The sequence below is a fragment of the Prionailurus bengalensis genome, chromosome A1 (genome assembly GCF_016509475.1).
Source record: "Prionailurus bengalensis isolate Pbe53 chromosome A1, Fcat_Pben_1.1_paternal_pri, whole genome shotgun sequence".
NCBI classification, from domain to species: domain Eukaryota; kingdom Metazoa; phylum Chordata; class Mammalia; order Carnivora; family Felidae; genus Prionailurus; species Prionailurus bengalensis.
The window spans coordinates 138,022,747-138,036,071 of NC_057343.1; the positions used below are offsets into that span (position 1 = coordinate 138,022,747).

At 45.1% G+C, this 13,325-nt stretch overlaps 1 non-coding gene across 1 annotated transcript; it reads left to right on the forward strand.

The window, feature by feature from the left end:
• The first annotated feature begins 10,682 nt into the window (after nt 1-10,682).
• On the forward strand, nt 10,683-10,788 carry LOC122496383. Its single transcript, XR_006300788.1, has one exon. It is a non-coding gene; the product is annotated as a U6 spliceosomal RNA (small nuclear RNA).
• Nucleotides 10,789-13,325: the final 2,537 nt, after the last annotated feature.

A 13,325-nucleotide genomic window follows, 5' to 3' on the forward strand; every position in this document is an offset into this window, starting at 1 on the left:
TTTTCCTTTCTTCTTCCTAAGACAGAACATTTTAGGGAAGGATCTTTAGGGGAAAGAGGCCTTCCCCAAAGGGACTTGGAGAAAGACTCATTATGTGATAGCTTTGGGTTGCCACACATGCATCCTTTGGCCAAGCCCACCAGCTCCTGATCTACAGGAAGAGCAAAGAGGACAGTAGTATCCAGGAAAACATGTCAAAGTAGACTTCTCGGTGGCCATATCACACAGACTCCTCAAGGGGACCTGCCTCCAGGACGCATTATTCCAGAAGCTTCACGAGCAACTTGAGAAACTTAATGTCAAGGAGCACCGTCGTGCCAGGAGCAGGCACAGGCAACATAAGCTCTCTTAGAAATGCAGATTCATGGGCCCTACTCCAGCTTTTCTGAATTAGAATCTTTAGTGTAAGCCCTAGGAATCTGTGTCTAACACGGTCCCCAGGTGGCTTGGGTGCACATTAAATTTGGAGTGATATGGGGGCATCTGGGTGGCTCAGTTGATTAAATGTCTGACTTTGGCTCAGGTCATGATCCCACAGGCCATGAGTTCAAGCCCCACATTGGGCTCACTGTGCTGGCAGCTCAGATCCTGGAGTCTGCTTCGGATTCTGTCTTCCTTGCTCTCTGCCCCACCCCCACTCATACCCTGTCTCTCTCTCTCTCTCAAAAATAAGTAAATATTTTTAAAAAAAAGTTGAAGTGATATGGCTAGAATTGACGTCTGTTGCTTTTGCATAGTCAGTGTCCACTGACTCGTCTACTAATGCCCTCTGATGCTTTCAGAGAGCACCTGTCTGCCAGTCTCAGGATGCAGAGCTGGGACTGCCCTATTCCTTTAATTCAAAAAAGTGCACGTGACCTAGGCCTGGCCAGTCACAGCCTCAAGAGCAGCCGGAAGCTCCTACAGGTGGTCCCTGTGGTGGGCTGAGGGAGACATACGCAGGATATCAATAGCATCTGCTACAATCTCCCTATAAGATTTCTTATGGATAACGTTTCTTCTGCTAAAGACACATTTGCACATCACTGGTCCAGATGATCTCCAAGGTCTCTTCCAAGCATGGGACTCTGTGGTCCAGTGCCTCACAAACTCCCTTATGGACATACCTCTGAAGGATGAGCAGGCATAGGAGACACTGCTATGTCCTTGGAGAGAGAGTAAACCTTATTCTCTGAGGAAGGCAGTGTCCTCTCTAGACTCCTGTCTGCACACTGAGGGAAGGTTTCTGCTGCAGCTCTAATCTATCTAGATGCCTCAAGGTGAACACAGGTGGGATAACCCGTTCCATGACTATTCATCCTGAAGTCCGGGCCTCAGAATACAGCCTCAAATAATACCGAACGGCTAACCCATGCCCAGTTTCTGGACCTCCCTTTATAAACAGTATGAATCATGGGGGTCTTGTATGTTACTCAGTTGGCTCCCAAGCGTCTCTCACCAGGCAACATTGGAGGGCAGGGTCGGGTGTGGTGGGGGAAAGATACTCTCTTTCTTTCCCAGCCCCTTTTTCTCTCCCTTTCTGTCTCTCTGTCTGCCTTTCCTTCTCTCTCCTTCTCTCTCTCTGTCCTCCTCTCATCTTAGAACTTCAGGCAACTCAGGGACGCCTGGGTGGCTCAGTTGGTTAAGCATCCTACTTCAGCTCAGGTCATATCGCAGTTCGTGAGTTCGAGCCCCACGTTGGGCTCTGGGCTGACAGCTCAGAGCCTGGAGCCTACTTCGGATTCTGTGTCTCCCTCTCTTTCCGCCCCTCCCCACTTGCAATCTGCCTCCCTCTCTCTCTCTCAAAAACAAACATTAAAAAATAAAAAAGAACTTCAAGCAAGTCAGAGCCTCCCAGCCTCCATTTCTGCAGAGTGTTACTGTGGCTGTCACTTAGGACAATTGTGAAGGTAAGAAGAGTATGTGGAACACTTCCAGCACATAGCAGATGCTCAGGAATTGACAGTGGGTGCAGTCTGGAGTGTCTGGGCTCAGTGTGGAAGGCTCTAGATTACTGGAAGAGATACTGCCCTGGCTTCTCCAGACAGCAAATACCTCCAGGTCTGGAGAAGCCAGTCAAGGAGAAAATAGAAGACAGATCAACAAAAAGAAAAGATCATTTGGGTTTGTAGATTTGAAGTCTAAGAAGAGCACTATTACTCAAGCGACCAGAAGAGAGGAGGCTCAGCTCAAGAGAATAACTAAATGGAGGCTGAGAATATAGGTTCTTTCTGTGAATATAAGGAATCTTTCAAGAACTTGACTAGTAACAGATATTTCAAGAAGAGCCGTCTCCTAAACTGACTAAAGGCAAATTTTCTATTCTCTACACACACCTGTTATTACCTGCCCGTGTGGCACATATTTTCATGACAGCCTTATTCATAATTGAAGCTGTGTTTCTCTTGCTTCAGACAATTAGCTTGAGACTATGTTCCTAACTTCAGAGGAGGCCCCACAGAGTGGAGGGAAGAAACTTCGGGTGACACTGCTGGATCTGCTTTTTTAACACTATGGCCTGGGGCAAGTCATTTCACATGTCTGAATCGATTAAAACTTCTATAAAATTATTGGCTTGAACCAGGTGATCTCCAGGGTCCCGTCTTGCTCTAAGAGCATTCGAAGTGCAGACCCTGAAAAGGGGCTAGTCTGCACTTCCAATGCTGCAGACCCAAACAGCCCTTGCCTCCCAGAGGCAAAGAACACAGAGTCTGGGAAGCATGCCTCTGGAACCAGAGTCACACCCTGTTCCCTTTGCAGGCCTGTTAGACTTAGCCCATAGACGACTGTCAGCCAGAAGCCTCCTTAGTGCAGAGTTGGGACAAACAGCATCAAGGCCTCTCTCTTGGGCTCCCAGCACAAAAAAAATGAGCCCTAAGCAGGCTTCCATTGCCTTCTGGCACCCCCGCCCCCATTCCCCTGGAGCCAGCCACAGCCTGGTACTTGGAGCTCAGAACTTTAGAAGGGATGGACAGCTCCTGCCGAGCAGATGAGGCATCCTCACCTTGTGCTGAAGGCCCATCCTGCTTCCCCCAGAACCAGGCCTTTTTAGCAGATGTGGGGGACCTCCTACAAGCCCTTCCATCTCTCCCAGAAGAGGGAGTGGTACACATGGTCTCTGTAAAGGACATCTTCCATGTATCTAGCCCTAAACAGCAAAACTAGAGCAAACCACACTTCAGTCCACCTTCCCGAGAGCCCAGATAGTGTGCAGTTGGGCTCTGGTGATAGGCCGAGACTTTCTTTCCACAGCTAAGGAGAAGGGACAGTCGAAGGCTGAACAGTGTCTTTCAAGACATTGCCTTTTCTGTCTAGAGCCTCTAGAACAGAGCTGGGAGTGGCTGGTTGTTATGGCTTGAATCAAGAGCTGACTATTTAGACTTGACTCTTCAGGAGAACAAGTTCCAAATAACGCTCAGCTGAATTCAGGACCCAAGGCAAGGATTTAACCATGGTGCCACTGAAGAGCCCATGAGGGAATTGGACATGGCAGATCCAGAGTCTGTTCTAGTCCCATGAGGATTGGCAGCTGCCCAACATTTGGGGCTTAGAAATTGCTTCTGGAATTTCTTAGTATGCCTGTCAGTTTCTTTTCTCTCTTAACTGGGCTATTACACTGCCTTTATGTCTTTTTACACAGCCATCTGCAACCTTTTGGTGAAGTTTTTTTTTTAATGTTTATTTTTTAGAGAGAGCAAGTGTACAGGGGAGGGCTGGAGAGAGGGAGAAAGAGAATCCCAAGCAAGCTCCAGGCTGTCAGCACAGAGCCCAATGAGGGGCTCAACTCACGAATCATGAGATCATGACCTAAGCCGAAATCAAGAGTCAGACACTCAACTGACTGAACCACCCCACTTTTGATGGAGTTTATTATTTTTTGGCATTTTCCCCTTCTTTTTTGTCTACTGTGGTCATTGAACATGAGAAACGGTGGTCTGGGTCCCCCCAAAATTGAAAATAGGATCTCAAAGAGGTATTTGCACACCGATATTCATAAACAGTGTTATTCACAGTAGCCAAGAGGTAGAAGCAACCTGACTGTCCATGAACAGAGGAATGGATAATAAACAAAATGTGGTGTGTGCATCCATGGAATACTATCCAGCTTTAAAAAGGAAGGAAGTCCCGACACCTGCTACCACATGGATGAACCTTGAGAACATTATGCTAGATGAAATAAGCCAACCAAAAAAATAAGTACTGTATGATTACAGTTAGATGAGATATTTAAAATATTCAAACTCATAGAGTCAAAAAGTAGAATGGTTATTGCTGGGGAGTGTGAATGAGGAATTGTTTAATGGGTGTAGAGTTTCAGTTTTGCGAGATGAAAAGAGTTCTGGACATTGGTTGCCAAACAATGTGAATACACTTAACACTACTAAACTGTGCGTTTCAAGTGGCTTAAATGACAATTTTATGTTATGTGTAATTTACCACAATTAAAAATTTTTAAAAGAATGACAGTGGCAATAGATGAGGTACACGATGAAGCAAGTCCTGTGGGGGTTCCATTTTCATGCGTCCCAACTGTTTTGGTGGTAAGGCCATGGTGCAAGAGTACTTGACATTCAAGTGTGTCTTAGGCTGAGCCTTTGGAAAGGGGGAAGCCGCTCTGCTCCACAGGCCACAGCTGCACCCAGTCAGAATTTATCTTGTTTCCCACTTAGGTTCCACCTGAGTCACAGAAGCCTTCTTTGCACGAGATACCTGAGCACACACCTGAATGATCCACTTAGATAGAAATACCTACTGGTCTGGTACCTACTGTGTGGAAACGATCAGAGACTGCCCCTAATTCCACTCTGACTGGTTCAGACCTACAAGCATACTTGCCACCAAGGAAGCAGTGGATACAATCTTGTCCTGACACTCATGGCCATGATCAGTGAAGAATGCTGCTTTTCCCCACCCCACCCCCCATTTCTAACTTCTCTACCAGCCCCCTAAGAAATAGCACAGCAATAGAGTGGTTCAGAATGGCTGCTAAAGAGGCAGGCTCTGGAAGCAGTTATTGTTTTCATATGAGCACATTATTTAATTCTTCTAACATTCATCTTAAATGGGAATAATGATACAGATGCATGTTTGGGTTTAGGGAGGATTAAAGGAAGGATATTCTGCTCAGGAACCCTTACCCCAGAGCCTGTACACAGGAAGTAGTTGATAAATGAGGATTAACACTATTCTCTTTGCCCAGCCAAGTCCTACCCATGATCCGAGTACCAGCTCCAGCCCTTTCCAAAGACTCCATAAAGTATTCCAGGAGCCCACCATGAAACAAAAGCCCACCATGAGCTCTTCTATCACACCAATTATCTGCACCCTTCATCTTGTTGGCAACTCTTTGGGGCTCAGGCCTCATCAGGTCCCTCCATATGGCAGGGTGCACAGGGTTAAGAACTGTCCTTCTTAGAACTCCCAAATATAAGTAATCATAAGCAATAGCTCATGGACTACACATAATAACTAATAGGGCAGGAACTCAAAACATGGCCTTGCTCATTCTTGCATCTGGGATTAACCTTATTGTATTCTTTGATTTGAGGCATGCCAAAAAAGACTGCCACCCCCAAATCTCTCCACACCTGCACAGAGGTTCTTTGGGTTCATCTGTCACCCTGTTTCCTCTTCTTTTAAATGTAAAATCTTTGCCAAAAGGGATCCACACTCACCTCACCTGAATGAGTTTCTTGATTTTTCTGAGATAGTGTTTTAATTGTGAACTAAAACAAGGGAGATGTATCCCAGAGAAAATGTAATCTACTTTATAATTAATCCATCTGTTCATTCTGCCCATTTGTATACTCATTTAGTATTTTTTGAATACCTCCTGTATGCCAGGCTCTGTTTGCTCCTGCAGGGGTGGCTCTGCTAGGAAAGTCCTCTTCAAGAGTCTGTACAGGGGATTCTCCAGTCTTCCCAATGCTTCTTTGGAAGCCAGTGTATCAAATATCTCTGCCTGGGTATAAGGAAAATATAAAGTCATTCAACTGAACAACTGTAGTTCAAGGGCAGTGGTTTATTTATATCTTATCCTGAGTATCCCATATGTTTCCTGGCATTTGGTAGGTTGGTAAGGTTAAGTGGATGGATAGATGGATGGATGGATGGATGGATGGATGGATGGATGTTGTAGATAACATGAGTGTTAATTTGAGTTCCTCAGAAGCAGATCCTGAGATAAGGATTTGAGTCATTTATTTGGGAGGTTATCCCAGGAAGTGTTGATAAGGGAGACAGGTAAGAGAAGGATGCCAACAAACCATATGTTATCAAGCAGGCTATCATTCTGAAAAGCACCTGGTTACTTATCAGGCATTGAATACTGAATGTCTCTTCTGTCTTCCTTTCTCCCTGCTTAAGTGAATGGTCATGGAATTCAGATGTTCTAAATGGGGATGCAAATGCACAAATATTATACATGTTGGTTGCCTTCAAGTAAGGGAGCATCCTCTTTACCATCCCCTAAGACCAGAGGCTTTCCACAGACTGTCCAAGATCTTGGGTGAATTCAGCATGTGCTTGGACAGGTTTAAGTAGTTTCTAGAAAATATATCTCCTTTTTCATATGTAAAGAAACAGCTTTTTGTTCAAAGCCACTCACCTATTCCAGGACAGGATAACTTACTTTTAAGTCTACCTGACTTCATATCCCATCATCACTTCTTAGCTGTGTGACCTGGAACAGGCTACTTAAAGTCTCTTTGATGAGGTTTGGGGATGATGAGGGTTTTGGAGCTGATGGCCAAGAAAGAATTCTTAAAGAGGTCTCTGGTGCAAAAAGGTGATTTTATTAAAGCACAGGGACAGGACCCATGGGCAGGAAGAGCTGCACTGGGGTTGTGAAGAATGAATTTTTATATACTGTGGGGCTGAGGGAGGTAAAGTCAAAAGGGAAGTTTTGAAAGAGATTTTCACATGCTAAAGACTCACAGATTACTGGAGGCCTAGCTATTGTCAAGCTAAGGTTGTTTTTCCTCTAGCAAAGCATTAACATTAAGACAGTAGGGAGTTCCTGGACTTTAGGCTATTGATGAGATTGCATTTTTCTTGTAAACTGGTGGAGACTCTTATCAGTTTAACCACTTGTTTTGGGGTTTTTGTTTTGTTTTGTTTAGTCCTTTCCTGTTTCTGGGTAGCTGGGAATGTCCAAGGAATATCACACATATCCCACCTGGGGTCAGGGGGAGGTGTGCGGGGTGTGCTAGCTTGCACTTTGCCCTCAGCCTGCATTATGCTTCCTCCTCACCTTTGCCTCAGTTTCCCCATCTGCAAAATGGCAGTAGTAATATCATGTCTCTCAATACGGACGCTGAAGTAATTGAGACTATATTTGTTAAGTATTTATTAATGACTGGCAAAGTGTAAATGCTCAGTAAGTGAAAACTATTATTATTATTGCTTGGAATGAGTAAAAATGTGTGCTATGTGAATTTAAAAATTCTAAATTCCTTTAACATTGTTAAAAATACAACTATAACAGGAATATGCAGATGGATAAAACAATCTGGGTTTCTTTTTTAAGTTTATTTATTTACTTAGAACACACACATGCACACAGCAGGGGCAGAGAGAGAGGGAAAGAGAATCCCAAGCAGGCTCCACAGTGTCAGCACAGAACCCAATACAGGGCTCAATCTAATGAACCCTGAGATCATGACCTGAGCCGAAATCAAGAGCCAGACGCTTAACCAACTGAGCCACCCAGGTGCCCCAAGCAATCTGGGTTTCTGATAAATGTTTTGAGCCTTTGTGAGCCTTCTACTAAGAAAAATTATTCAAGGGCACGTGAGTGGCTCAGTTGGTTAAGCATCTGACTTTGGCTCAGGTCATGATCTCGTGGTTCATGAATTCGAGCCCTGTGTTGGGCTCTGTGCTGACTGCTCAGAGCCTTGAGCCTGCTTTGGATTCTGTGTCTCCTTCTCTCTCTGCCCCTCCCCTGCTTGCATTCTGTCTCTCTGTCTGTCTGTCTGTCTGTCTCTCTCTCTCTCAAAAATAAATAAATATTTTTTAAAAAAAGAAAAAAGATTATTCAGGCTCATCATCCAGTGCCAACAAAGCTGAAATAAAAAATTTAATACTGTTAATTTAATTCCCCAGTGTCAAACCTTAGAGAGACTAGAATTTAAGGGTATTTCAAACTCAGCTTTCCTATGGAGGCCATACAAAGAACAGGCAGGTTTAGTCCGCTTCTCTTGGTCTACCCTGGGAAAGATTAATGGGTGTCTTGGGTTTCAACATTAAGTTCTCATTTGTTATATTTCTGTGACCTTCACTTCTTGACATTCAGGGGGAAATTAGATCATTTTCTGTGCTCTGCTCTACATCTATTAGGTAGATCAACTAGAAATTGTGTTCAGCTACTAGTAACTGTGACTTAAAATATTGTTTTAAATCAAGCAGAGGTATTTTCCCCCTTATACAATAAGAAGTGTGGAATTAAGGGGCACCTGAGTGGCTCAGTTGATTAAGCATCTGACTTTGGCTCAGGTCATGATCTCACAGTTCATGGGTTCAAGCCCCACATTGGGCTCTGAGCTGATAGTTCAGATCCTGGAGCCTGCTTCAGATTCTGTGTCTCCCTCTCTCTCTCTGCCCCTCCCCCATCACACTCTGTCTCTCTCCAAAAATAAATAAACATTAAAAAAAAATTTTATTAAAGTGTGGAGTTAAATAGTCTGAAGCAGATATGGTGACTCCAAAATGTCCTGAAGGACCTAGGCTCCTTCCAGCTTCTAGGGTATGATCTCTGTTCTCATACTCATAAGGTGATTACTGGAGTTCCAGCCATCACTTCAGTGCTCCAGGTAAAGAGAAGGAAGATGCAGGGAAAAGACAAGTGAGGCCTTCTGGCTGAGTCATCCCCCTTTAAAGAGCTTTCCCTGTAAGCTCCATTCATTGACTTCGGTTATATTTCATTGCCAACCCTCTACCACGTACATATCTCTAAAAAGAAGGCTGGGTGTTTTAGTGGGCACCTTGCCACACAGCAATATATGGATTCTGTTAGCAAAAAGAAAGGGAAAGATTATACTGCTTAGAGATCTAGCCATCTTTGCCACAGTGAGCCCTTAACAAATTGTTTTAAAAATACAAAAGGAGAAGGATAATAAATAACCTGCTAACTAATCCCTTTGGCCTCCTTTGAGTTCTTTGAGGCCAAGAACTGTGCCCCATTCATCACTGTGTCCCCAAGGCCTAGCTCAGTACCTAGCACACAGTAAGTGCTCAATAAATGGGAGTTTGATGATTGAACTAGAGAATGAGGTATGGGTATAAAATAACAAGAGTGATTTTATATGCTTCCATACAAATCCGTCTCCTGAATCCAGACTTGACCTTTAATGAACGATTTTCACAACAACTCAACAAGAGAGTATTATAATTATCCTCATTTTATAGATGAGGAAACTGAGGCTATGAGAGCTTAAGTAACATGCCCAAGGTGAGACATTTTCAGGGCATGGCCTCATGTAACAGCAGATGAAGTCACCAGACCTTCCACCAAAGTGGAAATGACCCATTATTCATCAGGGAGGAGCAGAGCAGTGTCTGCACAAGTAGGGAAGCTGGGAAGCATCATGCTCTCCTGATCCTGTCAGCCACATCACCTGTCCACCATACAGGCCCTGGCCTGATGGCCACTGCCCCTGCTCCATGGGCACAATGATTTAGATGGATTATCTCATTTTCTTCCTGTTTTGCAGATGAGGACATTGGATTCCCCACAGAAGTTAGGCTTCTTATCCGAGGTTACACAGCTCAGAGAGGAAAGAGGAGATTAGAACGAGGTGTACCAACTCCTAGTCTGGTGCAAAATAGGACCCCAAGTTTCCATCAGCACCAACCTCTCAAGAAATCAGTGTGATTGCCTGGAAGCAGGACTAAGATGAATGTCGCTCTGTTCGAGGTACGTCTTTCCACCACCCCCGGCCAACGTGTTCCACTCCTGGGGAGCACACGCCAGCATGTGTGACGGGAGGTGCAGTGTAGAGTCACAGACTGCATATTTCAGTAGCTCTTGGGAGAGAGGAGGCATTAACAACAATTGGGGGTGGGGAGTATCAATGACATTGCCACCTTTCCATGCCAGTAGCGTCTAGGAGCAAACACCTCAGTCTTGGCCCCAAAAATGGAAGATGCAAGTAGTAGTAGGGTGACCAACCACTCTGGTTTGCCCAGGCCCATCCCACTTTAAGACTGAAAATCCTGCATCCCAAGAAATTGCTCAGATCCTGGAAAACAAGGATGCACCCATCTTATCTCTGTTGTTCTTCATGGGCCATATGTTTAAAGACTTTCAGTGGAACCTGGAGAAGGGGAAAACAGGGAGGAACCAAAGGTAGCTAGTCTATTACATTGTATTCAACCCAGCAAAGAGTGATTTGTTGAGTGCTGAGCTGATGACAGGCACTGTGTCATGTCCTGCCTGGATGTGAGAGGCAGGCACTCAGCCAGCACCCAGTGAAGGGCTTCTTGGGGATGAATTCATTAATCCTCACAGCACCCCTAAGAGGCAGATCCTATTGTTCCTCCACTTGCAGAGAGGGATCTGAAGCACAGGGAGATTACAGAATGTGCCCAAATTTAAACAGCAAGAAGGTAGTAGGGGCACCGTGTGAGCCTGGCAGAGCGATTCCAGGCTGTTTGTTCCCTTCTTCTTTGCACTGCCTCCCAGAGGGGAGATGGCCAGTAGCCTGGTGCTCGCTTCAGCAGCACATATAGTAAATTGGGACGAAACAGCGAAGATTAGCATGGCCCCTGTATAAGGATGACATGCACATTCACGAAGTGTTCTGTACTTTGTGCAGTTCCCCAGCAAACCACCACCCTTGGCGGATTAACTTGGAGGAAACGGTGTGAGTCAAAGCACAACATGAGGCACTGAATAATGAAATTGTGACATTTCCCTAGAAAAATATTTCTGTAAAGCAGTCTATGACAGGTGAATGAGGCTGAGTTACACCTGAAATTGATGTGCAAACATGTCGTTTCTACAGATCTCTAAAATGAGAAAATGTCAACTTAAAAAAAAGAAACCGGTAGCCTGGGAGGCAGGACAAGGCAAAGGCTCAAACCCCTGAAGGAATAATAATGATGTTACCTTCACTGACATTCATTGAGCAGTGATCATGGGCCAGGCCTTTACTCAGCCTCTACACAAAATGTCTCGTTTAACCCTTACTACCAGGAGCATGGTGCTGTCATCTCCATGTACAGAGGATCAGCCTGGCTGAGAGAGGTCAAGCCCCTTACCCAAAGTTATATAGGAGGTAGGGCTGGGATACAAAAACAGAAATCTAATCCCATGAGAGGGCAGAACTGGGTGGTAGTTAGGAGCTCTGGCTATTACCCATGGAGAGGCTAGGTGAGGGCCAGATGAGAGCCACTAAGTGCCCTGGACATTTAGCCATTCCTGTCTTCTTGTTTCTTGTGTGTGTGCCAAGCAGTATAGGACACTAGTCTTGAGCCCTGGGCTGTGCCTCAGAGCTGCTGGTGGCCGCCACTGTTTTGCAAGGCGACGAACCAAAAGCCACCCTGAGAGTTTCACAGTGCAGCACAGAACTTTCAATCCTACCATAATAGTTTTTCTTTAAGAATAAATGCCACAGCATGGTGCTATTTTGCGAAGCAGCTTTCCACACCCACCCTAGCCTGTCCCTCAATTGTTGGTGTTTGCATCCTGTTCCAGAGAAAGGCTGAAAACACATTATCTACCTACACACAACGGTGGCAGGGGGGAGGCCTTGTCAGGCCCGGCCCTGTCACGGAGCTGCATGCTCGGGTTATTATCACTGCATAAATGAAAGGCATTATTAATACAGACATATTCCAGAAGCAGCTTGCTTAAAAATCATTCAAGGGGGTGGATACCTGAGAGTCCGTGCTGCCTTTATACCCACAGAGCTCTCCTGGCAGCAGCAAGTTCTGGGAGCTCCGACCTCCCACTGGAGAGTCACAGGCCTTGCAGGCCTGCAAGTCACAGAAAAGATTTCAGAGAGAATTCCTACTCCTTTACCAGCCTGTATTGACTGCAAGTATAACTGAGGCTTCGGGTCAGTGGAATGGTCTCAAAGAGGGGCCACTTCATCCAACCATCAAGAGGGGACTGGGCTGGGCTGAGAAGTGGGTTCTTTAGAAAACAGAATGAACTCCACTGCTTCTCCCACAACAAAAAAGGGGGAAGTGAGCCCCAAAGCAGAGGGGAGCGTTACCTCTCCACAAACAAATAAACCACCTTCAAAGGTACTAAGGCCACGAAGGACCCTAACCTAGTCTGTATGGGAGATAGAGAATCTGGTGGAAAAGCAGTAGTAACCGCCCTGATCCAGCTGAGAACACTGGGGCTCATGTGTAATGTTGATGGTGATTAAAAACAATCATCATCATGTTTTGCCACATGCCAGGCACTAATCTAACTGCTTGACATATGGATTTAATATTTGTGACAACCCTATGAGGTAAGTTTTATTATCATCTCTATTTTACAGATGTGGAAAGTAAGGCACAGAGAAGTTAACTACTTATTCCAGATCACACAGCTGGAAAATGGCAGAGCTGGGATTTGAACATGGGAGGTCCAGGGAAAACTGTGGGAGCATGCCTATAGGGTATTTTTAGGGGTATTATAAAGCTGTGAAGTGTTGTGGGGTTCTGGGGTTCTAGCCTATTGCAGAATGTGAGTGTTGGTTTTCCTTTCTTGTAGCAAAGCTGCCTTCTGGGCCCTGTACACAGGGAGCCAGAGGCCCAAAGCGCTGCTCAATGGAGACAATTCCCAGGTTCTAACCGGGAGCTGGAGCAAGAAAGTGTGTCATCTCTGACGTAAAAGTGTCGGACACCAGATTACCTGTAAATACACTGTGTTGCCCTCCTTCGTGACCTGAATGAAACTACTGTCTTTTATCTCTTCAAACCAAAGGTTTTCTTCACCTCTGCAAAGGAGATGAAAGAACAGGTATCACCTGCCCAGGCTGAATTTGAAGGGTTCGAACTGCAGGCCTCAAAAGTATCACACTTCTGTTTATTTCTCCTGAGACCTTGTGCCTTCTCCTCACTGGCCACTTCCCGAATCAGTCCCAAGAAAAATGTACCCCAGAATTGCCTGGGCACTTCATTAGAGACCAGCTAGCTGTTTCCTGGGGGGGGGGTCAACCTGATTTACATCCACTACTGAGCAAGATCCATTCCTCTGAAGAAAGAACCCCAGGATCAGAAGCAATGTTCATGATATACTTCTAAATTTAAAAACCAGATTACAAAATAATATGTAAGTTATGATAGTATTTGGGGAGAAAAAATAACAATAACAGTTAATGTTTTTTGAGTGCTTATTATGTGCCAGA